Consider the following 27,755-nt stretch of genomic DNA (forward strand, 5'->3'; position numbering starts at 1 on the left):
GATAGATAGATAGATAGATAGATAATAGATAGATAGATTAGGTAGATGAATGATAGGTAGAGACATGATAGAGATAGATGATTTTCACTGGACATGACGGTTCTTCTATACAGGGGAGATATACTCACTTGTTAAAACTTTTGGAAAAGTGGTTTGACCAATGTGGAATGAGCGAAAAGAGATGAAGAATTTGAAGACATTTCCAGCCTACTGTGTGATCCAGCCAAAAGTCTCTTCCCTTTTCCAAGATGAAATAGAAAATGTTTGCCCCTTGGTGACACCAAATGGGCCCATGAACCTCTGGCTCCTTGCTTTCCTTTCTAGCTCCCTAGGCTCATGTTTTTCAACTGGGAGTACCTGGAGGTAGGCCAGGTAACATAAAAGGCCATAGGCTAAACATGATGGCATAGGTGTCAGTGTTTCTTTAGGATTTAGAAATGGGAGAAGAGGAATAACCATAATATATATTAAATATATGTGTTTTTTACATCTGCTAACATAATCTTTTTTTAAAAATTAAGGTTTAATTCACATATCATAAAATTCACCCTTTTAAAGTATACAATTCAGTGGATTTTAGTATATTAAAAATTCATGCAGTCATTACCACTATCTAGTTCTAGAATTTTCATCACCCTAAAATGAAAAACCATACACATTAACAGTCACTCACCATTCCCTACTTTCCCCAGCTTCTGGCAACTATTAATCTACTTTTTCTGTGAATTTGCTTATTCTGGACATTTCATATAAATGAAATCATACAACATGTGGCCTTTTCTGTCTGGCTTCTCTCACTTTGCATAATGTTTTCGAGGTTCATCCATGTGGTAACATACATAAGTATTCCTTTTTATGACTGGATGATACTTCATTGAGTGAATGTACTACATTTTGTTTATCCATTCCTCCATTGATGGACAGTTGGATTATCTCTACTTTTGGCTATTATGAATGATGCTGTGAACATTCCTATACAAGTTTTTGTCTGGATATATGTTTTCAATTCTCTTGGGTATATACCTAGGGGTGGAATTGTTGAGTCACATGGTAACTCTGTGTTTAACTTTTTGAGGAACTGTTAAACTGTTTTCTAAAGTGGCTGCATCAGTTTACATCCCCACCAGCAATGTACGTGATTTCCAATTTCTCCATGTTCTCACCAACACTTATTATCTGTCTTTTTAATTATAGCTATCCTTGTGGATGTAAAATGGTATTTCATTGTGATTTTGATTTGAATTTCAATATCTTTTCCCGGGCCTATTGCCCATTTGTATATTTCTCTTGGACAAATGTCTGTTTAAATCCTTTGCCCAGTTTTTAATTGGATTATCTTTTCATTGTTGAGTTGTAAGAGTTTATATATTTAGGATACGAGATCTTTGTCATATATATGATTTGCAGTATTTTGTCCCATTATGTGAGTTGCCTTTTCACGTCCTTGATAGTGTCCTTTGAAGCACAGAAGTTTTTAATTTTAATGAAGTTCAATTATAAATTTTTTTTTCCTTTGGCTGCCTATGTTAGGTGTCATGTCTATGAAAACATTGTGTAATCTAAAGTCATGAAGATTTAAACCTATGTTTTAGTCTAAGAGTGTTACAATTTTATCTCTTGCATTTAGGTCTGATTCATTTTGAGTTAGTTTTTGTATATGATGAGAAGTAGGGGGTCCATATTTATTTATTTTTTGTATGTAGATATCCAGTTTTTCCAGCATCATTTGTTTATAAGACTATTATTTCCCCTATTTGATTTCTTAGCACCCTTGTCAAATTGAATTGGTCATTCTACTTCAATTCTGGACTCCCAGTTTCACTGATATGTCTATTCTATGCCAATGGCATACATACTTGATTACTGTAACCTTGTAGTAAATTTTGAAATCAGGAAGTGTGAGTCTTCCAATTTTTTCTTCTTTTTCAAAATTATTTTGGTTATTCTGGATCCCTTGCATTTCCATATAAATTTAAGAGTCAGTTGCCATTTTCTGAAAAAAGTTGAAAGGTAGCTGAAATTTTTAAAGATACTGAGTTAGATCTCTAAATCAATTTGGGGAGTATTGCCATCTTAACAATATTAAGTCTTCCAATCTTTGAACATTGGATGTCTTTCCATTTATTTAGGTCTTCTTTAATTTCTTTCAATAAGTTTTGTAGTTTGGGGGATACAAATCTTACATTTCATTTATTAAACATATTACTAAGTGTTTTATTCTTTTTGATGATATTATAAATGGATCGTTTTCTTAATTTTATTGTCAGCAATGAAAAGTATTAGCTCTAATATTTTTTATTTTTTGATCAATTCCTTAGAATTTTTTGTATACAAGGGTGTGCCATCTGCAAATAGTTTTTTTAAATTCCTCTCTTACTGCCTCCTTTTGTGTTCAATAAATTATTCAAAGGTGTTTGTTTCCAGTATACTTTTAATTTCCTTGTAATTTCTTTTACTTTATAGTTTTTATTTATTTTCTTAATGCTTGCCCTGGTGATTATAACTTATAACAATCTAATTCAGATTAATACCAGCCTAATGGCAATAGTATACAAAAACTTTGCCCATTTGTAGCTCCATTTTCCCCTCCTCTTTTGTGCTTTATCATACAAATTACACCTTTATATATTGTGTGCTCATTAACACAGTGATCTATAATTATTTCTTTATTTACCTTTGTAGTTACCTTTGCTAGTACTCTTTATTTTTCATGTTTATTTAAGTTTCTGTCTAGTGTCCTTTCATTTCAGCCTCAAGGACACCCTTGGCATTTCCTGTAGAGCAGATCTGCTAGTAAAAAATTCTCTCAGTTTTTGCTTATCTGGGAATGCTTAATTAATCTTTTATGTTTGAAGGATAATTTTTCCAGATATAGAAATCTTGGTTGGTAGTTTTTTTCTTTCTGTACTTCCAGTATTTTTCTTTCAATACTATGTCATCCCACTGCATTTGGTCTCCACAATTTCTGATAACTCAGTTGTTAACCTCACTGAGAATTCCACATATGTGATAGGTTCCTTCTCTCTTTTTACTTTCAAGATTCTATATTTTATCTTTGCTTTTTGATAGTTTGATTATAATATGTCTCACCTTTGAGTTTTCGAGTTCATCTTAATTGGATTTTTTTTTAGCTTGGTTGTGTAGGTTAATATTTCTCATCGAATTTGAGAAGTTTTCAACTATTATTTAAATATTTTTATACCCCTTTCTGTCTCTCCTGTCTTTCTGGGACTCCCATTATAAATATATTACTATATTTTAGGATGCCCTACAGGTTTCTGAGCCTTTATTTTTCTTCATTCTTTTTTTCGTTATGTTCCTTAGACTGGATAATCTCAATTGACATATTTTTTAATTTGTTGATTCTTTCCTCTGCCTGTTTAAATCTGCTTTTGAACCCCTCTAGAGATTTTTTTAAATAAAATAATTTTTTTATTTTTATTTTAAACATCTAGAGTGTTTTCCAACTCTAGAATCCTTATTTGGTCTCACATATAATTTCTGTCTCTTTATTAAAATTTTCTATTTGGTGAGTTATTTTTCTCATACTTACCTGTGGTTCTTTATACATCATTTCCTTTACTTCTTTGAACATATTTAAAGTAGCTGATTTAAGTCTTTAGTATGTGCAATGTTTGTTTTTCCCGAGGGACAGTGTCTCTGGGCTGCTGTCTGTGCTTAGTCCTTACATGAAGCTGTGTGGTTGTATCTGGCCATCAGAGCCATGACCGCACGGGGAGTGCTTGTACTCAAGTAGAATGTAATGTCCTTCTTCTTTCTATCTACTGTGTTCTAAGGGCAGAGCTGATCGAAACTGAGAAGGCTGTTTCTCACAGCTCATTAAATCACAATGACCACCTTCACAGTTTACAGCCACTGATGTTTTACCTAAGGTTGCTCTCAAGAACTCTTGTGAACTGATTGACTCTCTGTCTGTGGCATACCTTTGTGGCTAAAAGACATTGGTGGCCACCTACACAAAATAAAATAAGATCGCTCTAGCCTGTGGAGTTTAAATTAGACATAAACTTTCCCTTAAAGGTTTTCTTCATTTCGTTAGGTACAAATATGCAGTAGAGGAAGATAATAACCTATTTTTTATTTAAATCTATTTTTTTTCAAGTGAGAGTTTTTTGATTTTAAAACCCTGCCTGAGAATTTTTTGTGAAAAATGACCGGTTGAGTCTTAAGATTCCAGAAGGTACCAAGCCCCAGTCTATACACAACCCTCACTCTGTCAAATACTTACAGACTCACAGTGGGCATATTTCCTCACCCAGTTTCACCATCTGCTAGTACTTTGACCAACAGAAAGCAAACAGCCCAGGGCCACCTAGGGAAACAGATTACACCAAACCATGGTAAACAGATGTGATTGGCCCACTGAGCTTTGAACCCTGAAGTTACACCACACACAGACATGATCAGAGCATTGCCAGAGGTTACAACACACACATTCTTGGCACCATTGTTCTGATTGACTCAGACCAGCTGAACATCTTAAACCAAGTGATAAATGAACTATGAGCATGGAAGAGATGATGCTTTCCTGTTCAGGGATTAAAATTTCTCTCTAGCTATTGATATCTCCTAAAAAAGAAACTGTCAACATGAATGACTTTCAAAGTTACAACACTACTTCACTGCTCAACAACACATGCCATCACACATTCAGTGGGTAGTGTGTACAAGCCACTTAACTAAGTGCTATGAGAAAGGGAAGATGAGGAAGGAGACAAGCAGGGCAGTTAATACTGAGAACCTGGGAGGAGTCAACCCTGGACGTGAGAATGATGAATGTGGGCCCAAGAGGAGTGAAACAGGTGGAGGGAAAGTTGGTTGCCCTGAAGCTGGCTGAGTAGAAGAAGCATTTCAGAGGCCTTGTAAATCAAGCCTAATCCTACCATTTGCTTCTTTCCAACAATAAAGATGGAATTTTTGAATTTCATTTGACTCTAGGGAGATCTGGAACTGCTCCAGGAATATTTGGATTAGATGCTCTGAGAGAGGATAGGGGAGTCATTATTGGATGTTTAAATACATTTTTTTTGCAGGACTAGATACATTTGTGTTTTCAAAGTTTACTTTAAATTTGTTTTATGAGAAGATATGTCAGAGGTATAAAACAGTATTTTCTGTTATTGTTACATAAGAACTGTCAAGAAAAGGAACTTGGTTGGACCTGTTGGATGTAAAAAACAGAGAATGTGACCTTCAGAATAGATCACCTTATCCAAACTGTACCTTAACCAGACAACAGAGTAAACAGACACTTTCAGGGAAAATGTAATAGTCCTAACCTGGAAGTACTTTTTGCGATTCTAAATTCAGGTAAGTTCTTTATGCTGGAGATGTTTTCTCTCTGCAGTTAACAAGAGTACCCATTTGAATCAGTCAAGGTTCTCTAAAGAAACAGAACCAATTGTGTGTGTCTTTATGTATACACAAAATAACAATATGTATTTCATATATAGAACATAAATAAAAATAATCCTCTATATACTTTCTTTATATATGTATATACCAAGTGTGGTATATACATATATAAAGAAAGATAATGCGGTATATTATTTTAAGGAACTTGCTCATGCAGTTGTGGAGGCTGGCAAGTCCAAAATCTGCAGGGCAGGCAGGCAGGATGGAAGACCAGGGAAGAGCTGATGTTAGAGCTTGGAGTCTGCAGGCAGACTGGAGGCAGATTTCCCTCTTCCTTGGGAGACCTTTATCTTTTTTCTCTTAAGACCTTCAACTGGTTGAATGAGTCCCAATCACATTATAGAGAGTAATGTGCTTTTCTCAAAGTCCACTGATTTAAATGTTAATTTAAAAAATACCTTCACAGAGACATTTAACTAGTGTTTGACTAAATACCTGGGTACATACCGTGGGACTTAATCAAGTTGATACATAAAACTAACCACCTCATCATCCTAGCACCTTTGCTTCAGGAATAAGAATTTAACTATGTGTTTTGACTTTAAGAGTTGAACTAGAACAGAAATAAAGCTTGGCATCCTGTGGAGCCTGCGGCTGGGAGCCTTCACAGGATTTCAGGAAATTTCATTTTGTTAGTTTAATTTATGGAAGCTTTATATACCTAATTACAGTCTCACTGAAAACGTTCCTCATGGTCTATCCAATTTAAAACTTTTAATGAGGAGTTAGAAGAGAAATAAGACGTAGTGAAAAATGATCGAGCCAGAGAAATATCCCTGATTCTCTCATTTCATTAGCACGTTTTGCATTTCGTGAGCTCTCTGCACATCTTTTTGTATTTACCACCAAAGCATACAGAAACAGAAGGACTGGCAGTGAAGAGCAAAGTGGTGTGTTGAGCAAATAGAAATTAAAGCAATGCTAGTTGGAAGAGGGCTTTCTGGCCCATGGTTTCTGAAACAAAGATCACTTATTAAATGACTTAGTGTTTTGTTGATTATCATCAAATATTTCGAAATACCTTTCTTTATCAAAAGTTAGTTTGTCCCTTTGTTCCCAAAACCTTGTTTAAAAAAAAGAAAATGAAAATGTTGCTTTGTTGGAATTATAGAAGAGTTACACATAAATCCTCTGTTAAACTAGGGGACTTCATTCTTTGATGTGTTCCTTTTAAAGAGAACGAGGTGCCTTTTTGTTGTGCATTTACTATTTCAGTTGTTCCTGCTTCCTGTTTTTGCCAAAACTGAAGCTCAGACAAGTTAAGTGATGTCTGTCTGACCTTGGCTCTTAGGGAGCTCTCTTCTACATCCATTGTCATGTCTCCAAGGACAGTCTTTCTGGGACTACTACGAATTCCCAGTCTCTCAGAACCACGGGAGCCCAGGTCTGAATATGTAGGATAGAGATTTTCCCTTGTGTGTCTCACATTCACCTAAGTACAGAATGCCCAAAGCAAATATAGTGCTGTCTTCTGGGAGGGACTGTAAATGTGAGAGTCAGGGGACCTAATTACAGCATCTTACCTGAGGAGTTGATGTGTGAAGGTGAGGGGTTGACCTAGACAACAAGTGATGTTGATGAAACATTTTCGAGTGGGGACAGGGTATATTGGGGAGCTCATGTAGCATAGCCTCAATCTTCTAGATGGGATAAGTAGAAGATATGAAGGTAGTGAGGAAATGACCACGAACCTGATGTTAAGTATCATTTGGACCGGCCACTGCAGTTGAGAAATAAGAAATAAATAAAAGGATTGCCAAGCAGCTGGGGCCCCAGAAGCCAGGCTCTGTGACTCTGCAGCAGTGTCTGGCTGCCCAGGAGTGGTAGCAGAGGACATGACCAGCAGAGGGAGGTAGCAAAGTAGCTAAATCCCAGGGCTGACAAGCTCAATTGGAAGGGCTGACTGAGTTCCAGGCTAGGCACAGAGGCAAGAAAGAATCCAGCCGAGAAAGTGGGAGAGGTTTGAGGCGCTAAAGTCATAAGGAAGTGAGCTGTGGCAGGGCCACTCTGAATACTCTCTCTCTCCATGGAGCTCCTTCCTGCATCAATCACCACCATGCATCCCTGTGAGTTTGCCTTTCTTAGCCATTGTTTCCTTCCTTTGCTTCTGCCTAAATGCCTTTCTCATCCTTAAGGTTCAGATCAAGTCCTACCTGCTCCATGAAGTTGTCCTAGCTGTTTCTAGATTTGTCAGTGCCTCTTCTTGAAAGTCAGAACTTTTTTCTGGGACACTTAAATTATTTCAGAATTATAGTCACATCATATCCATTATAAATATCTCATTTCCTTATGAAGATGTGAAGCCTCTTGAGGGATAAGAACTAGTAAATGGCATTACTACTATACACTTATTTTGAGACAATTTGGTGGGTTTTGGCAGATTTTTCTATTTGAGAATTTGAAACATGCTGCCCTGGTCACTCATGAGAAGTTCAAAATACATGTCTAATAACTCCTATTTCCAATGTTATTTATCTCTATGAACCATTTGATTCCAATAAAATATTAATGTGAGAGGGGATCCCAAGCATTTATTTGCAGTTATTCAATTATGAAAGAACCAAAGGAACTGACTGCAGACATGTTATATTTCCCTGGATTAAGTATAGAGCAAATTTGCACTTTCTTTTGATATGGTGACCAGCATCTAGCAACAAGTAAATATTAAATAATAGGCTATGATGGAGAACAATTAGCATATTATAGGTCATGTCCTCTGCTACCACTCCATAAGATGACTTCTCTGCATGGAATAAAATGGCTGCCAACAAGTCAGCTCTGCCTCTAACAGCTGGTCGCCTTGGAAAAGGCACTTCCTCTTTCTCCTTCATTTTCCCCATGCACAAGATGCATGAGTGGACTTATGGCTTAAACAGTGTAGAGCTGTTGGAACTCATGTGACCAGCAAGTTTGCATGGCCACATAATGGCCTTCCACTAGTGGGCGCCATTGAGCAGACTTTAGGGCCTCTGCTTTGCCCTCCTGAGCAGCCTGCCTGCATTTCCCATCCTGACTGACGCGTCTGGGTCTGAAGTGGATTATGAAAGTCGTTGGCATAATTCGATTCCATCAGCTATTCTAAAGGTCTTTCCTGGCCCATGTCTTGAGTCATGCTCACATTGGAAGCTTACAATTTTGCTACCACAGCCAGTTGCCATCGAAATAGAGTTCATCTTTTATGGAAAATGCTGATCCTAAGAGTGCATTGCTCTCTTTCTTAATAAGGCAATTAATCTCTTTCTACATACTGAAGACAGGTATCAACCTCTCTAAACTCCTGGACCGATTTTCACAGGCTAAATCTTAGGAGATGACTTAAGTTGCAGAAGTTCAGAGCAGCAGGAAAGCTTAGGCATCATCTTCTTGTTTTACAGAAGAAAGTTGGGTCCAGAGAAGAGTGGTAGGTCCAGAGCCACCCAGCTGCTCATGGAGTGAGTGAGGCAGAGCTGGAACCCAGGGCTAATTGTGAGGCAGAGGTAGAACCAAAAAGGGATCCTCAACCACACAGCTCCTGTTACCTTCTATAACAGACCTCCTCTCTGACACCTTTTGTGATGTGGATGGTATGTGAGTTGGAGCTTGCATTAGCCTGTTTTGGGGTAAATGCCCTTCATTTTGCATTTATTAGTAGTTCATTATGTGCCAAGCACTGGGCTAAACTCTCATAATGCATTATGTCTCATTGAATTCCAGGCTGTGCAGTCCAGGCTTACACGGACAGGCAATGGGGCCAGCGACCTGGGCTTAAGTCCCAGCTCCACTTTTCAAGAGCCTCGTGGGTTGGCATAAGTGATATAATCCTCCCTGCACCTCACTTTCCTCTGATGAATCTGGGGATAATAATAGAACCAATGAGATAAAGCATACAAGCCACTTAGCAGAGGACCTGGCCCATAGGGAGCACCCCAGAAATGTTAGTTACTGGTTTTATCAGTCTTAGGCATTAGTTTTCTTCATATCGATATTCAACATAAGAACCATCTAAATGTTCTATTTCACATTTATAATGTGAACAAACTATTAAAAGTGTAGATAGCTATCAATGTGTTAGTAACTACTGTTTTTGCTTCGTCATAAAAATATTTTTATTGTGAAATGAATGCATAAAACCAAAATGACATCATTATCTTTAAAAAAATCTAAGCTATTACAGTTTATTTTCTCATGATGCCTCTTTATCAGGACACTCAAAAAAATCAAAACAAAAACAAGAAAATACTCCAGATAAAAAGAATCATCGTACTTCTTCCTGATAGTCTCTCTCTCTCTTTTTTTCTTTTAAGGATTGGCACTCCGTTTACGGCTCTGACTGCAAGAGTCACAATTTGAGATTATATATTTTTTAATCCGTAGGAGGTAATTAATTGCAGTTAACTTTTTGCTTCATGGAAGGGGACAGTGAACACTTTGATTCCCCACACTGGCTACTGTGGAGGCACCGTCTGAACCCTGGGTTAGAGCCCTATAACAATATAGCCACACGTTAACAAATTACATAAATGCCTGCCTTGCCAGCTATCAGAGTTAACGTACTACAGCCTAAGGATTCTGCTTGAATTCTCTGTGACTGGCTCAGCATGCAAAGCAATAGTTGTTTGCAGTTTGGTGCATTTTAAACCTGAAAGCCAGGGTTCTAGATATAAATAGTATGCACAGTTGGACAACGGCATTACCATCAGGGTGAGATCACTTCCAGGAAAACACTGAAATGGAGCAATGGGAGTAACATCTGGCCTTTCAACAGTTGCATTTGATTTAAACTTGGACATCCTATGTGAAATAGAGGCTGTATTTATTAATAACTTCAGTTTCCATGCAATTCAGTCATTTGAACTTGAAAGGCAAGAATTTCATAGCCTATTCATTAAACCGACTATGTTTAGGGTGTGGATGGATGCAAAGCTCACTTAATGATTGCTTTTTTGCCTGTTCCTCTCTGGCCCATCCATTCCTACCTCATACCACACCATAGAAATATAGACAAAGAAAACCCTAGGGAGCAAAGTTTGTCCATTTTTTACTTTTTTTTTTTGTTTTTTTGGCTGGTAGGGCTGGAGAAAAGGTCTATTCAATAAGATCAAAATATGAATATGAATCTTTTTCTTTCTCTCTATTTCAATATCTAGCTATCATTTTAGTTTTCTCTGTGTAGCAATGCAACCTCCAATTTTTTTCTTTTTTTTTCCGCTGGGTAAATGGCCAACCAAAATAAAGACTCTATTCTCAGCCTTCCATGGAGCTAGATGTGAAAGTAACTAATTTCTGGCCAATAGTATATAAGCAGAAATAGTACTCACAAATTCTAGAAAGTGTTTTTAAAAGGAAGTTACACGTTCTAATTAAAAGACCAAGATTATGACACCTCTTATCTTCTCCTTCCTGTGTTTGAAATGTGGTTCCAATGACTGGAGTTTCGGCAGACATTTTGGAACAGGATGGCCTTAAAAATGGAAGATATATATATATATAGAAACAGTGAGGTAGAAGGAGCCTCCGTCTGTGACACCATGAAAGATCTTAATAATCCTAGAAAGAGAACCTCCAATTTATTGTGGAAATATAGCACAAAAACAGTAATGTGAATAAAATAAAAATATACAGCTCAACAATTTATCGAGGAAAGCTTCATGTAACTACCCTTGGTCAATTTTTATAAATATTCCACGTACATTTGAGAAAAAATATATCTTTTGCAGTGTGAAGTGCAAAAAGTGAGTTCACTCTGTCACTTTGCTAATCGTGTTGTTTATAGTTTCTGTATTTCTACTGACATTTTGTCTGCTATTCTTTCAGTTATTGAAATAGGACTGCAACAGTTTATGAATGCACATTTCTTTTTCTCTTAGTGTTTGAAATTTGATTCATGTATTAATATCCTGAGGTTCTTTAAGTAGACGCACATCGTTTTAGAATAGTTACATCATCCTCTGAGTTGAACTATATATTTTTAAGAAGTGTTTATTTCTGGTAATGTACTTTATCTTAAAGTCTACTTTATCTTTTGATATTAATATAGCAAAACCAAATATATGTAGTGATTTCCATATTATCTTTTTCAGTCCTTTACTTTCAGCTTTTCTGTAACCTTGTATTTTAGATATATCTCTTATAAATGGTGTCTGGTTAGGTTTTGCAGTTTTTAATCAGGTGTCATAATTTTGGTCTTTTAATTAGAACGTGCAAACTGTTTTAGCCTGAAGAAGCAAGACAGACCCCTACCCAAAATTTGATTTCAATGTTGAAACTGATGACATCATACATGCACACCAAGAGGATATGAGGTTTCTTACTTACATCATTGAGGCTGGGTAAACATGCCAGGCTGGCCACACAGGCTTGAAATGGCTTGAGAGCAAGAAAAGAGATCATGGTTAGGGGATTGGGTTGGGGCGAGGAGTCCCTCACACAAGAAAGGACATGCATAATTTGAATCTCCTACTAGAGCCACAGGAGGGAGCACCCAGGTTTTCTTATCAGCTTTCCCAGATGCGGGACACAGGGCCAGAGGGGAGAGGTGAGACTTAAGAACTATCAGTAGTCAAATATCTAAAAATGGAATCAGACTCTTTATTACCTAAATCAATTTCGTTAAATTGTAAAAACTAATACATTTCCATCTAAATTTACCATCCTACTCAGTGCTTCCTATTTTTCTTGATGTTCTATATTCCCTTTCCTACCCATTTTTGCCTTCCTTTTGACTAATTATTTTTATATTTACATTTATCCCTCTATTAACTTAAGAGTTTTATGTGATTTTTAATTGTTCTCTTGATATTTATTCTAGAGATTATACCATGCATTTTGACTTTTGAAAATCTAATATTAATTAGTGTTTCTTTCTGGACAATGCAAGGTTTTATTTAATATTTTAACTTTTTGCTATTATTTGTATTTTAATTTTTATATCTTTTAAACCCACAATACATTATTGTTATTTTATGCAATTGAAAGTCATTAAGTTTACCCACATATTTTCCATTTCCATTGTTCTTTGTTTCTTTCTGCATCCCCAAACTTCCATCTGGAATCATTTTCCTTCTAGCTGAAAGATACTTTTTAATTTTTTTTTTTTTTTTAGTATAAGCCTGCTGGAGAAAAATTCTCTCATTTTTTGTTCGTCTGAATTTCATCATGTCATTATCTCTGAAGAATTTTTTTTGTGGGTACAGAATTCTAGGTTAGCAGTTATGCATTTTCAGCACTGCAGAGATGTCATTCCAATATCTATTTGGTTCCCACTATTTCTGTTTAGAAGTCAGCTGAGAGTCCAATAGCTACTCCTTTTGGAGGTAATCTTTTTGTTTGTTTGTTTTGGGCTGCACATGTTTGTTTGTTTTTGTCTTTGGTTTTTAACAATTGTACTGTGATGCACCTGGATGGGGATTTCCTTTTGTTCCTAATTAGGTTTCCTAGAGCTTCTAGAATATCTTTTATTGGTTTTGGAAAGCTCTCAGCCATTGTCTCTTAAAATAATGCTTCTGATTCATTCTCTCTGTAATCTCCTTTGGAGACTGCAATTATACTTATGTAAGGCCTGCATCTCATTGTCTTCACCCCACCTCTTACATTCTCTTTTATATTTTTTATTATTTTTTTCTCCTCATGTTTCGTTCCAAAAAATTTCCTTTTTCTAACACTTCTCAAACTTGAATATCTTTAGAGTCATCTGGAGATCTTATTAAAATATAGATTCTGATTCACTAGGTCTGTAGTAGGGCCTAAGATTCTGCATTTCTAAAAAGCTCCCAGATGTAAAGAGGACATGCAGTAAAAACTAAGGAAGCATGAATAAATTGTGGGCTTTAGTTGGTAATAATGTATCAATACTGGTTCATTAGTTGTGACAAATATACCATATCAATGTATGACATTAATAATAGGAGGAATTGGGTGTGAGTTGTAAGAGAGCTCTCTGAATTATTTTGCAACTTTTTTGTGAAGCTTAAACTATTTTAAAATAAAAAGAATTTATATTAAAAAACACTCCCAGGTTATGTCAATGCATTTGATCTACAAATCACAATAAATGTACAATATTCTAATCTGTCTTACCAATTTCTTTTTAGTTACAGCAATCCTACTGTTAAACCCATCCATTGAGTTCTTAATTTCAGTTATTGTAGTTTTAATTTCCAAAACTTATGTTTGATTCTTTTTTATAACTGTTAGTTCTCTGACAAAAATTCACAAGCCTATCTTTTAGCTCTTTAAATACAAATAACATGGTTACTTTAAAGTCTATATGGTGACTCTGACATCTGAAGAAGCCCTTGTGTGCCTGTTTCTTCTTTTTATTTTTCTTACCTTACTTTCATGTTGTCTTATCTTTGAGTGGTTCTAATTATTTTTAATCTTGCGTTGGACATTGCATTAAAAAATTTTTATATAGAAATAGAGAACTAAGATGATGTTATAGTTCTAGAGAAGAATCGTGTTTGTGTTTGCCAGATCCCTAAGCATCCCAACAAGCCTGGATGAGCTCAGAAGAACTTCCAAAACTGAGATGAGCTATAGTCCCTGCAAAGACCAACCTACTAATGTTTCCCCCTACACCTCCTTCCAGTCTCCAGTGTCGTTACCCAAAGCAAGGGGGATCACTTCTATCTTCCTCCAGTTGACAGGCCCTGGATGTCACTGTTTAACCCTCTGGGCTGTAAAAAGTCCCTTCAGACTCTAAGTCTAAGCAGTGAGTTGGATCAGTTCCACCAGAGGCCACTGAAGAAGAATGCCCTTCCCTCATTCAAAATGATTTACCTAATTTTAACAATGCATTTCTTCTCTCCCAAGTTCTCATAATGCAGAAGGCCCTTTATTCAGCCCAAGTACCAGTGACTTCAAATGGGAGAGTCAAGAAGAGCATGGACTTTATTCTACATCCTTCTTTCTCTTTATCCTAAAAAAAAGGTACAATTTTTGTTGAGAGAATAAAACTGGAAAATATGTAAGCTTTCAAGGCAGAAATTTAAGTCCAGCTGTGTGGTTCTCAAATGTTAGTACACATCAGAATCCTTGGTAAAGTTGTGAATGTGCCTATGTCTAGGTCTCATCACAAGAGGTTTTTACGTCAGTGTTTCCCACAAACTCTCTGGAGTGGTTTTAATGCCAGTGGTCCCTGGACCCCACCTTGTAAAACCCTTTTATAATTGTGGACTAAACAAAAGAACCCTGAGTTGGCTGTAATCAGAGCAAGTTCTTTGTCTTGGTTCTGCCACTGACTTGCTCTGGGAACTTGGGCAGTTTGTAGTTCACTGTGTGTCTCTGAGTTTCCAAATTAATTTAACGAAAAGATGAGTTCCTGACTCACCCCCACTTCTCCAAATGCTCTGTGAATGAATACATGAAGTCAACAGCACTCACTATAACCAGTCCTAGCGCAGAAATGCCTGCTCTTTTCAGTGTGCTTATGTGCTGAGCTGCGATCTGGGATTCTTTCTTGTGCATTATCGACTCACGCAATTTACAGTAATATTCTTTGTGGCCACATATGGCTTGAAGCCTTTTGGTCTGTCACCATGATTAAGAGGTTCTGAGTTGTCCCAGCGCCACAGCTCCTGAGAAGCGGCTTGCTGAGGAGCAGCCAGTGGGACCCAGTTGCTCGTGCTCATTTGGGGTCATGTGAACGCTGCTGGCTGTGCAGGCAGAGAGGAGAGTCAGCTCTGGGTGGCTTTATTGGAAGAGAGAGCTCAGTTGACTAGGTTCTGGTTCCTAACCTGGGCCCGCTTTGATTTTTCTGTATTCCAGTATAGCCAAGGAGTCTCAGCCTGCCAACCCAACAGTTCCAGGTTGGCTAGAAATTGTTGTCAATTCAAGATGGCAAATAGAAATAAAGAAATAAAACCATGTTACTTCTTCCTATTCGATGTTCTAAGCATGATTTATCATTAAAGAGAGTCATCTCTTAAAAAAAAAAAAGCATTTATCTTGTTTTTGACGAAGTCAGCTCTTCAGGTAAAGTATAAAAGGAAGAGGAAAAGGATAACAAAAGTAAAAGTCATCTGCTCATCACGGTTGGTTGTGGGAGTTGAGAAGTTGGTGCATGACTAGGTTAGTGAGTATAAGTGATGAAAATACAAATATTTACCAAGGACCTACTGAGTAGGCCCTGTCCTAGGAGCTAAGGATAAAGTGGTGACTCAGAAGCAGTTCTTGCATTCATGAAGTTTATATTCCAGAGGAAGCGCCCCCCAACAGCATGATTATTTCCTTAATGTCTCATTTCTAGCTATAGGAAGTACCATGAAGGAAAAGAACATGCGTCTGTGATGGTGAATGACAAGGGAGCCTGGCCTAGGCTGAGGGTCAGGGAAGGCTTCTCTGAGGAAGTAATGCCTGAACCAAGATCTGGAAGGGAGGGCCTGGCACTGGGGCAGAGGAGAGGGGACATCCAGGCACAGGGCATAGCACATGCCATGGCCCAGCGTGAAGACAACCAGTATGTCCTGAAGGAGGAGAAAAGAGGGAAATGTGGTGTGAGAGGAGCCTGGAAGCAGGAGGGGTTGGGGAGAAGAGGAGAAGCCCACCACGTGGACTTCATAGGCCACATGAGGGACTTTGGATTCTGTCTTAGAATAAAATGGGAAACCACCGAAGGGGTTTAAGCAGAGGAAAGCCATGATGACATCTGTGTTTTGAGGGGAGGACTCTGGCTGCAGTGAGGAGAATTGATTGGAGATGGTGAACAAGACCAAGGAAGTGCAGTGAGGAGGACATTGCAGTGTTAATGGCTGGGTCTTAGCTGGCCGTAGAGGTGGAGAGAAGTGGACAGATTTCAGAGACATTTAGGAGATAACACAGGCAGCAAAGTAACAGTAACACTCGTCTTTACTGTGCTGTGCTCACTTGCAATCTCTTTGTCACAGCCCACCAGAAAATAAGTAGATATCAATAGTCCTGTTGTGCTCTCTGATTAGCCCAATACATAATTCAGAATGGCCAGTTTCCAGACACGCCTTCTAAAGTGATTTTAGGAAAGATATTTCCATTTGACACAGCTCAGGTCTGAAAGCCGAAAGCTGAGCACAGGTTCTCTGTGTGTGGCACCTTGGGGTAACAAGGGGTTGGCTCTTAACTCCCACATTAGTGAGTGGGGAGAAAGCTGTCTGCCCCCTTCTCTGTGTGCCTCAGCTCTCTTCCCTTTGTCCCCTTTGCCAGCTGTCTCAGTTAAACGTATCACTTCACCTGCTCCATCCCTTCACACAGGAAACGATTTTGATTAGCTAAAGCATGAAAGCTCCATGAGCTAGGAGAGGGTTAAGTCACCCAAGCACATTTTCTCAGTCAAGTTCTGGGTCTCCACCCCTCTCATTCTCCTCTATGTTGTTTCCTCTCTTTTCATATTTTTATGCAGCTTTTTCTCTGAATTTCCCATCCATGCTAAGAACAAATGACACGCTAATGTGTTCAATTGGTATCATATGTAGTAGCTTTGAGAGAAAGTGCCGGAATGTGTAAGGGAGGTTATAGGGCAGCGGGAAGTATCCATGGCAATGCTACCCTGTTTAGCAAACATGCGAAGAAAATTTATGCTGAGATAATCAAAGTATAATTTCGAGGTGCACTTTGTCAGGTCCAAATTCAAAACTGGTATTTTCCACTGGTTGAGTGCAAAGCAAAAATAATATTCAGACACTTTGTGCCTTGAACATTATAACAATAGTAAGGCAGCATTCTCAGACTACAGATAATTATCAATGTCATGTCACTTTGGCTGATGCATGACTCACAACATCATCAAATTTCATTTAGGACAAGTCTACACACCTTTTCCCTGCAGGAAGACAACCTTTGTTCGTCCCTAATTCACAAAATATTTCCTTTATTGTTGTTTTTCTTGCAAATTCTGCAAACGTGTTAAGACAGGAACATTTACGTGAAACCCCAAAATGCTTACTCAACACAATCAGCATTTATAAGGTTAAGTCTGTGGTCATCACTCACCAGTGGAGTGTCCCAGTGCTCAATGTTCCAGTAGCAGGTGTCTCTCCTTACCTCAGCACGTTTGGAATTACCTAGAGTTTACATTTCTTGTCTAAACTTGACCCAAGACAAAAGATTAAAAGCAATAGTGTGATGAAGTTTTCTGGTGGAAAATGGAAGGTCTGCTTTTCGTGTTGGCTTTGAAAATTCCAATGTAATTTTGACATAAATTCCATTTTCTTACACATAAAGTATGTCAAAACAAATAAGTGTTGACATATGGGTTCTCTTGGACTTGAACTAAACTTATCCACCTAGGAACTATGTATTACAAAGCTATGAAGAAATCTAAGAGGATCTAAGTGCAGGGGCTTCCTAAGTAGAAATCTAGATCAACCAGCTTTCAATGGCAAATGTGGTAAGGGACTAGTGGGTAAAGATTTGTGTAGTTATGGCAACAAATAACATGCTGCCCTTGCTAATTGTAGATGATTCATTGTTGGGGGATATTGCCTGGTAGCCTGAGTTAGTCATATCCCGAGTCGTGGTGTATGTGTTTGTATATATGTGTATATATGTGCGTGCGTGCGTGCGTGTGTGTATTTACTTATTTATTTATTTATTTAAAATGCTATATGAATATAAAAATTTCCCATTATTTAATTACCCAAAGAGCCATACCTAATATTTTATTGTATGTTCTTACAGTCTGTTTGTTTTTGTGATTCGAACTACTTTTTTTATTCAATCTATCATGAATAATACACTGTGCTGATCAAAACAACAGGGAAATCTGCTTAGTTGTAATGTCACGTGATCACTGGGCTTAGCACAGTGCATATACATAGTAAGTATTTAATAAATAGTTGAAGCAATAAAATGTCAAGAGAAGCATAGTCTAGCTTTGGCATTGAATCTTAATAGACATGCACAAGTCTCTAAGCAGATTGATAACATCTACTCTCTTTTCAGTGATCCTTGTAATTACCTTAACCAGAAAAGTGATTTTTAGATTCATGGCATTCTTATCATTCTTCTTTGTCTGTCATTCACTTTGCCAGAGTAAACCCAGGCTATTCTGAGATAGCACAAGTCAGGTGCTGGGACTTTGGCTGCCTTTCCAACCCCAGGGATTTCCTGCAGGAAAACATGAATGGTGGGGCCTTCTGCACCCAGGTGCTCAGTGCAGAGAAAGAAGCAAGCTCAGCATCCCCCATCCTCAAACCCCAGCATGCACTCAGGGGGCATTTGGTACAGTCCCTCTTCTTCTGCTCAGCCACCCCAGCTCTCCCCTGAAATCACAAATTGTTGCCCAGCTGAGAGTGCTACTTCAGTTATTCAGAACACCTAACCTAATTTGAGATCAGCAGAGTGAAACAACCTTATCCTATGTCAGAAAATCTAATTGAGTCGTTGTTTGGATTAAGTCATTTTTAATCTATTTATCCACCAGACCTCTCACATTGAACACTGTAGCTTTACTTTTTCATTTTATAAATGACAAAGAAGAAAGAGGAAATCCGGACTATGGCTCTGTGATTCTCCACTTGGTAACATGAGCAGAAGGAGGGGAGCCAGAGGCCAAGTGAGCAGAACGTCACCTACTTTATCTCCAACACAGGCTTTTGCCTTCAGAGAGATACTCTGCTCCCTAGGAAATCATGTCTGGAAAGTCATTCCAAACAAGGTTCAAAACAAAGACTTCAAATGAAACAGACTCAAAGTAGTAAACACACCAAAACAGAGGATTTCAAAAATCTTTGAAATGTACACAGCCAAAGATTTGTTTCCTATAATTGGTGAGGTTTTAAGTTTAGGTCACATTGACCACTTCCCTTTCCAACACACATTTCTGAGGCTGCAAACCCATGGTGGGCTACTGTGAAAGGCCCTGGGAGAGATCTCCATCAGCCAGCAAGAAGAGAAAGAGCACAAGACCACACCGACAAAGAAGGTACTGTAAAAGCCTTCTCCCCGGTGGCCCACCCACCTCTGCCCGGAAATGCCTACGCACTCCTCTGTCTGACTCACTGAAGACAAGACAATAAGCAAGCACATTTGTTGACTTAAAATCAGCCTTTCTAGAATAGAAATATTCCTTTCAAGTAGCTATATTACTCTATCTGTGAAGCATGTAGGAAGTCTGCTCAATGTCTTTCTTTTTTTTTTTAGTAAAATATAGTCCTCATGGAATTCCAGCTACCCAATAACATCTGCTCCAAATTTGCACATGATTTATCTGACCATGTGGCCAACTCCATGTATAAATATAGTTAGATTCTGAGAAGGATCTTGTTCTAAATACAAGGAAAAGTGGAAAGATAGGTACTTAATTACATCGCCAAATTTGTTTTAGATCTTACAACATCATATCGTCGACCAGATGTACATATATATATATATATATCCACATTTATTATTTCATGTCAGCAAAACATAAGAATGCTTTAGATGTATGTATTCCTTGTAATTCTGAATAGTTTACATAAGTTATTTTCATAACAACTGAGCGCAAGAAGAGAAGGAGCAGATTCTATTCATTTTGTTCTATGACTGGTGAAATGTGGTGGTCACACAACAAATCAAGTAACCAGAACCCCATTCTTTTGATTCTCAGCTTACTTTTTGGTTGGTAGTCTCATCTCAAGGATAGAAAACGTTTTTCGTTTGTTTGTTTTTAAATAAAAGTAAAAGCAAGAAGGAAAGATATGGCCGTATTTGATTGAAGGCAGAGGGGAGTGAGAGGGCCACTCAAACGTCAGGAAGTTTCTCTGTCACAGCGGCTCTCTTCTCTGGTTGGGAATTTTGTGTTAGTTCACTCTGGCTGCTGCGTGGGGAATGGACTCAACTTTTGAGGTACAAGGTTCGATGTGGGGAGGCTGTTCTGCTATTCCTGGTTAAAAAAAAAAAACTATAATAGCTTAGATTCAGGTGCTTGGGTGTTGATAGTACAGATGAATAGCATAAGACTACTTCAAGAGAGATGTAGAAGATAAATCAAATGGACTTTCTGATATATTAGTTATGGAAGATGAGGGAGAAGGCAATAAGGGTGACTCTCAGATTCCTGAAGGCTGGTCCAACCATTCGTTAAGACAAAAATTCAGCAAGAGGCCTGGGGTCAGACCAAGGTTCAGCCTTATACAAACCAACATGATTTTGAAACATCAAGTAGAAATGTCAACTGCAAAAGCATGCAGGAGCTGGGCCTCACCTCCACTCACACTGAGTCTCCTCTGCTGGTGTCTGTGTGATGGGTTAGTGTTCTATGCAAATAGTTTTTGGAGAAAATAGTCTATAACCACAAAAAAAAAAATATTGAAAAACACTGGTGTAAGCAATGGGGATTCACTGAAGGATTTTAATCATGAAAATAAGTTGAATGGATTTGTATTTAAGTCCACGTGAGAGCAGTAGAGAAGAGATGAAAGGATATTTGGATCCCGGCTGGCCCCTCACTGGCTATTTGGATTGGGCAAATAAACTAAACCCAGGTTCTTTATCAACAAAATGAAGATAGTACTACCTTCCTGGGGTTGTCACAAGAACTGTAATTAAAAAGCCAAGGATAATAAATACCTAATACATGTTAGTTCCTTCTTTGTGACTGAGTGCCTGCCAATGTGTTTCAGCAAGTAGGATGGCAGACAGCTAATTAAGAGGTTCCAGCAATCTCCCCAGAGGGGTAGGCAAGCCCTGACCTACAGGGAGAAGAGAGCAGAGTTGGACTGCTAGGCTCTGGGGCAGGTGGGTCGGGGCGGTGCTGGGGGCCCCAATAGAAGGTAGTGCTGTTGGTCATGTTCAGGAATTCAGAGGGAAGGAGGAGCGCTTGGGTTTGGTCAGCTGGAGGGACTGCCTGGCAGCCACTTGTATAAACAGGTCTCCACTTGCCTTTCCTCTTTAGCACCCTTAAGCCTCTTCCGCTGCTGCCCGTGGCCATAGCTGAGCTCATGGCCTCTTCTTCTTCCTGCCTCATTGCTCACTAGCTCCCAAGACACTCAGCTTTTCACACAGCACTGGCCTTTGGGCACACTCTTTTTCTTCCTACCTCAGAACTTGGTTTCTGCCTCTTTATTGTCAGTGGCACTAGCTGCTCAGGTATGATTTCTTTCCTACAAAAGAAGGGTAATGTTTTCTTTTTATCTGGCTCTCTTCAAGTCTGGAGCCCTGCAGGTTTCTCCTTGTGTTCCAGCTGCTGCCATTGCTGGGCCTCTTTTCGGGCAATGTCCTGAGTGACAGCAGGAAGAAGGAGTCGTGGCTGGCTACCCTAAAGCCACACAAAGCAGTGTGACCCAGGTAGGGGCCCTCTGACAGTTAATCCAGATGAGGGTACCCCATTCTAGGACCCAGCTCTCTTAGAAGCCAGAGTGTAACCAGGCTGGTGGCTGGAACGTGTGGATTCAGAGCAAGGTGGGGTGGCTAATCCCAAAAGCTTTTCCTTGGCCTCTCTAAGAGATTTACCCCACCAGATGGCATGGAGAGAGCTCGTGGGTGGCCAGGCAGTCTTTGAACCTCCAAATATAAGCCTCTCTTCCTGAATTCATGGCCCTTTTTGCTCCCCTCCCTCCTTTTCCTGGGCTTCTGCTGCCTGGCAATCCTCTTTAAGTCAGTGAACTCACCTTTTAAGCCTTGTCTTTACTTCCAGCCTCGGAGCTCATCTGTCTGGGAGATTGGTTCCCCCACTTTCCTGGGGCTGGCTGCCTGAACACGAGTCTGTAGACACTTTCCTGTGCCTGCCTTTCTCCCATCCTGCTCTGATCTCCATTTCAGAAAGGTGTGTCCTGTGGCATTTCCAACAAAGTCTTAGTTGAGGCAGAATCTACAAAAGTTTCTTTTTAAGTCCACTTTATTGAGGTATAATTTAGATATAATATAATGCAGACATCTTAAGTATTTTGACAGATGTACTCATCCATGTAGCTGCCACCGCAATCAAGATAAGAACATTTTCGTCACCCCAAAAGGTTCCCTTGTGCCCCTTTGCAGCCATACCCCTGACCCCCAGCCTCAGGCAACCATTTAACTGCTTTCTGTTGCTATAGATTAGTTTTGCTTTTTCCAGATTCTTATATAAATGAATTGTACAGTATGTACACTTTTGTGTCTTATGCTCAGTGTAATGTTTTCAAGAGTCATCCGTGAGGAGTATGTTATTAATAACTGATTTTTTAGCTGAGCGGTATTTCATTGTATGGATATAACACAATCTGTTGATCTCTTCACCCAATGATAGACATTTGGGTATTGTGAGTATATATGCCTTTACTGATTCTGGGTGTAGCACCTAGGGTAACCATCGTTGTTGCCCTTAGAGAGCTTGAAACCTTGTCAGGAAGAGAAGATTTAAATGATGTGATACTTGTGGAAGTTTATTATTGGATATAATCAACTGCAGGGATGCTTCGTACTTGTGCCAGGCACAGTGGAACAGAGAATGGGCGAGTACAGTGGGCAGGAGTCACTCACTGCAGGGGATTTTATGCCATTGGGGGATGGCATGTTAAAGCCCCTATCAGATAACCAGGGACTAAGGGATGGGAGGCAGTGCCCCTGGGAGCACTCTGGGGAAGGGCACGGAAAGGAACAATCCTGGAAGGGGAGAGGGTCCACGCAGATACCATCAGACCTGGATTAGTTTGTGTTCAATAGAAGGGAGAGAAAGGCTAGAAATCCTTGAACATGCAGATCAGAAGCCCAGAATTGATATCCCAGGCTCTAGAAGGAGTTGCAGGTTTTTGAGCAGGGAAAGGGCGTGGGTGAAAGTACGGGCATACCTCATTTTATTGCATTTCACTTTATTGCACTTAATAGGTGTTGCAAGGCCCTCTACTAGCAAAAAATCACGACTTGCTTTATTGTGATACTCGCTTTATGGCAGTGGCCTGGAATGGAAACTGCAGTATCTCCGAGGTGTGCCTTAGTGTTTTTGAAAGATGGTTGTGCAAGATGGTTTAAATGGAGTGAAGAATGCAAGAGAAGAGAGCATGGCAGGTGTTTCTTTGAGCTTGTTTTCCTGATAGCTTTGAGGGTGAAGTCTGGCTGGCTTCCCCAGCTGCAAAGGCATGCCCAGTGCTGGAGTTTAGCAGAGAGATAGGGGACCTCAAAGTCCATCGTCATGGTATATTCATTTTCTATCGCTGTAAAACAAATTACCTCAACATTAGTAGCTAAAACAACACACTCTCTCTCTTTTTTTTAAATCTCAGAGTTTCTGTAAGTCAGGAGTCAGGGCATAAATCAGTTGGGTTCTCAGCTCGGAGTCTCACCAGGCTGTGTTTTCATTTTGAGCTCAGGGTCCTCTTCCAAGCTTCAGGGTTTGGCAGAATTCAGGTCCTTCAGTTGCAGGGCTGAGGGCCCTGTTCCTTGCTGACCTAGAGGCTGTCTTCCCATCCTAGCCATGTGGCCTGCCCCAGAGGCCGTCACAGCGTGGCTGTTTGCTTTCATCCGGGCCCACGGGAGAGTGCCTGCTCCTGCTTCTCATCTCTTTTGAGGGCTCACCAGATTGCCAGGCCCACCCAGGATAACACAAGAGATTACATCTGTAGTTAATGCAAATAATTACATCAGCAAAATCCTTTTTGCCATAAAAAATAACATAATCATTGGAGTGGTGTTCCATCCTAGTTCAAGGTCCCAGTCACACTCACCGGGAGGAGATTGTGCAGAAATCTCGGAGGCCTTCTTGCAATTCTGCCTACCACCCACAGTTCTCCTTTGACTCTCTGTTTCTCTACCTGTAAATGGGAGAGCAGGTGAAGTCCTCTCAGAGGTTCTGCTCTATGTCATCTTTCCCCTCATATTATGATTATGGAGTCAGGTTGGAAACACTGTTACCAATCATCTCATCCAAAATGTGACTTGAAGATAGTGGTGACCACATGGGCAGAGATGGCTGAGAAGCATTGAGAGGGGTGGGACAGCCAAGCGACAAGCAGGTGAGTAGGTCATGGAGTAGATGGTTGGTGTAGCCAGTAGAGCTGTTCACACATATCTGTTTCTTCTTCTGAGCAGCACATGGTAGGATTGAACTCAGCCCCTCTGTGATTCAGCACAGCCATGTGACTTACTTTGGCCAATGGAATTTGAGCAGGTGTGATACGTATCATTCTGAGCACAAGTTTTAAGAGCCAGTGGGTGTGTTTTGCCTTACTCTTTCCCTCTGCCACAGTGATAAGCAAGATCTGAGATGGTGACTGAGTCCCTGAGTGAGGCAGATGCAGAGCAAAGCCCCATCCACTCACTGTGGACATGTGGTGTGAATGAGAAATAAATCTTTGTTGTTTAAAGCCCCAAGATTTGGGGTTGTTTGCTCTTGCAGCATGACCTAGCCTATCCTGCTGACACAAAGGACAGTATCACTGTCAATCTTGCTGCCACTTACTCTTTTCTCTGTGAACCCTCATCCTAGCCAGGCCCCTGATCCAGTTCCTTCTGTGAAATATAGCTGTAGGACCCAATTCAAAAATGAAAAATGTGTTGATACATAGTCACATATTTTCTGTCATTCAAACAGAAACGGTCACTGAAAGAATATGTTCTCTCACACCCTAGCACCTCGACTATCATGACAAATAAGCTATTTTTGTTTGAGAACAAATAAGTGCAATTAGCACGCTCAGGAAAATCTGCCAGTAAAAACGCAACCTCACCTGATTGGGACATGTCTTGAAGCAGTTTACCTGTCATCTCTTTCTGAAAGTCTCAATTACCATGCAATCTGCACAGAATCCTCTTTTCTTTCCCTACACCTGTAATCTGGCCACTGTGTAGGCATCTTTATGATTCCTGTTTTTCCAGACTTTCATGTTGATGATATCTTTCTCTTAGGGGCTTTCTTTTCTGCCACTACCTCCATAAGGCCAGTGAGCATTTCTCCTTCCTGAGGATTTTGAAATTCTGTACCTTCTCTGATGCCTTTCCAAATTGCAGCCACCTCCATACCTGTTCAGATGCGCCCCGTCTGCTCCCCTTCCTCTGGGAACCATGTCACCCCTTTTACTTCATAGACCTTACTTTGCTACCTTCTGCTCTGGGCCTTCTTCTCTTTCTACTCTCCCTTATCTTAAAGCTTCAGAGTGGCACTTCTCTACTGAGACTATCTACAAGCCATTCTCTGGCGCTATTGTCCTTGCTACACAACAGCCTGATGGGTGAACATGCTGGGCTTTGTTGGGCTGTGACACAGTGATCACAAACGATGATCTGGACCCATCCCAAAGATGACATAAATCATGTGTGACTGCAGATAGAGACCTACATGTGGTACACAGACAGAGACTACCCTTAAGCAAAGACTGAAAACAGTTCCTGCTATGAGAAGAAATTACAAGTGCACGCCACCGGGCTAGTATAAAGATGAGGGACATGAGACCCAGAGAGAATCTGGCAATTATAGTAATTGTAATAGCCAACAGTTAATGAGCACTTATTTTGTGCCAAGCACCGTGTAGACTTCCTATGGATTATCTCCTGCAGTCGACACATTCCCTGTCAGGCAACACGAGTCTCATGCCCATCTGTCTGATGAGACAGAAGCTCGGGGAGTTGAAGTAGCTCACCTAAGGTAAGCAGCAAAGAAGCAGAGAGCTAGGGTAAGAATCCTGGACACAACAGCCACTGCAGAGCCCAACCTCCTACCCGGGAAAGAATAGTGCCTCAAGGCACGGGGAGGGAGGGGCCCCACAGGCCAGATGGCTATCCCCTGTTTCCAGTGTTTATAGTGATTCCCTTGGCTGCAGGCCCTAGGCCTGCGGCTCTGACCCCTCCACTTTTCTCCTGGAGCTCTTCTTTACAATGCAAACTGAAGACTCGCCTGTTTGAACTCTCTCTCCCTGCTGGTTCTAGGAGCCTGAAGCCTCAGGGTCCAGGCCTCACTTCCACGGCTGGCTTGCATCCACCCGAGGTAGTTTGAGGTGAGTTTGAGTTTACAGGCCAGCATCCTGCAGGGTTGGACTGCCTTGCCTTTCAGAGTAGAGGAGAATTGAATTATTCTTGCATCAACTCCCCCGACACCCTGAAAACTGTGGCCTCCCGCCCTCCTTCCTCTGTGGCTTTTCTCTGCCTATAAAATGAAAAACAGATTGCCTCGCTGGCAGCTTGAAGCAAGCCCTGCCTCTGAGGTGTGTGAGGGGAAGCGCAGTGTGCACAGGGTATCATGGCCATCTGCTTCTCATTGCATTGAGCCGCGGACAGACAATGGGCCAGTGTGCAGCCTGCACCCACGGCAGTCACATTGGTGACCCTGGGCCTGCTGCCTGGCAGACTGGGGAGTAGCTCAGAGTCTGGGAGTTTGTTTGCTAGAGTGTGGGGGTGGTTCCCCCTCATTTGGCTATTTCTCCTTTCTTTTCTTCCTAGAAAGATGGGTTTCATCTGTTTCTCCAAGCCTCCTGGTGACCTCTTTGTAAAGCAACATTTTTATGTGTGTGTTTTAACATAGATGTAATTTACATTCTATGCAAAAAACCTAGACTAGTAAAAAGAAGCAAAAACTAGTGATGACCACCCCAGTGCCAAGGGTTTTAGTGTGTGTTCTGCTGCTCTTTCTTCCATGAATATTTTCAGCATTATTTCTAAAAACAATGACCTAATGTGCAGTTCTGAGTTAGGCAGTGTACTGAATACTTTGCCTGGATGATCTCAGGCTGCATATAGTACAACCCTATAAGGTAAGTACTTTTATTAACACCATTTTTACAAATAAAGACCTTGCAATTTAGAAAAGGCAAGAAATCTGCCCAGAATTACCCAGGGAGGTAGATGAGACCAGGATTCAGTTTCAGGCTTGTACTCCAGAATCCACAGTTCAAAACTACCTCCCAAAACACATCTCTGTGGAGTGCAAGCTAGACTTTTCCCCGTTTTTCATCAAACAATAGAGTAGGACTACTTTCTCATTCAGTCTCTAATCCTCTACACACGATGTTTACAGCTGCATTTATTGCATTGTGTAGACTTATCTTAACCTATTTAGCCAGTCCCCTGATTTGGGATTGTTCCAGATATTGCCATTATAATCCTGACCTGAGCACTCGGTACAGATGTCTTTAAACCCAACTCCCATGACTCCATAGTAGTAGAATTTTGATGTAGACAGGCATTCACAGAAGAGTTTTGAAAGATGTGGGAAATTGTCTTTAAGAAAAGTAATGCTTGTAACACAGGGTGTTGTATCTCAAATTGGCAAGGATGTTTTTAAACTTTCAACTCATTTTTTTAGTGATCAATTAACTATCATTCATTTATTCATTGTCAATTTTAATTTATTCTTTTGCATATCTATTGCTCATTCTCTTTACCCAGTTGTCTAGTGTGTGATTTGTTTTTAAATTGATTTGCAAAAGCTTATTATATTAAGCTTATTATATTGATCCTTTGATGCCAGTATTATAAATACGTATCTC

The 27,755-nt window shown here is 39.9% G+C and overlaps 1 protein-coding gene across 4 annotated transcripts in view; it reads left to right on the forward strand.

The window, feature by feature from the left end:
* Positions 1–27,755, forward strand: part of LOC120581320 (F-box/LRR-repeat protein 21) — a 78,838-nt gene that overhangs the window by 29,648 nt on the left and 21,435 nt on the right. The gene's annotated exons all lie outside the window — the stretch shown is intronic.

Source organism: Pteropus medius, unplaced genomic scaffold (genome assembly GCF_902729225.1).
Source record: "Pteropus medius unplaced genomic scaffold, Ma_sr-lr_union100, whole genome shotgun sequence".
In the NCBI taxonomy this organism is placed as follows: Eukaryota; Metazoa; Chordata; class Mammalia; order Chiroptera; family Pteropodidae; genus Pteropus; species Pteropus medius.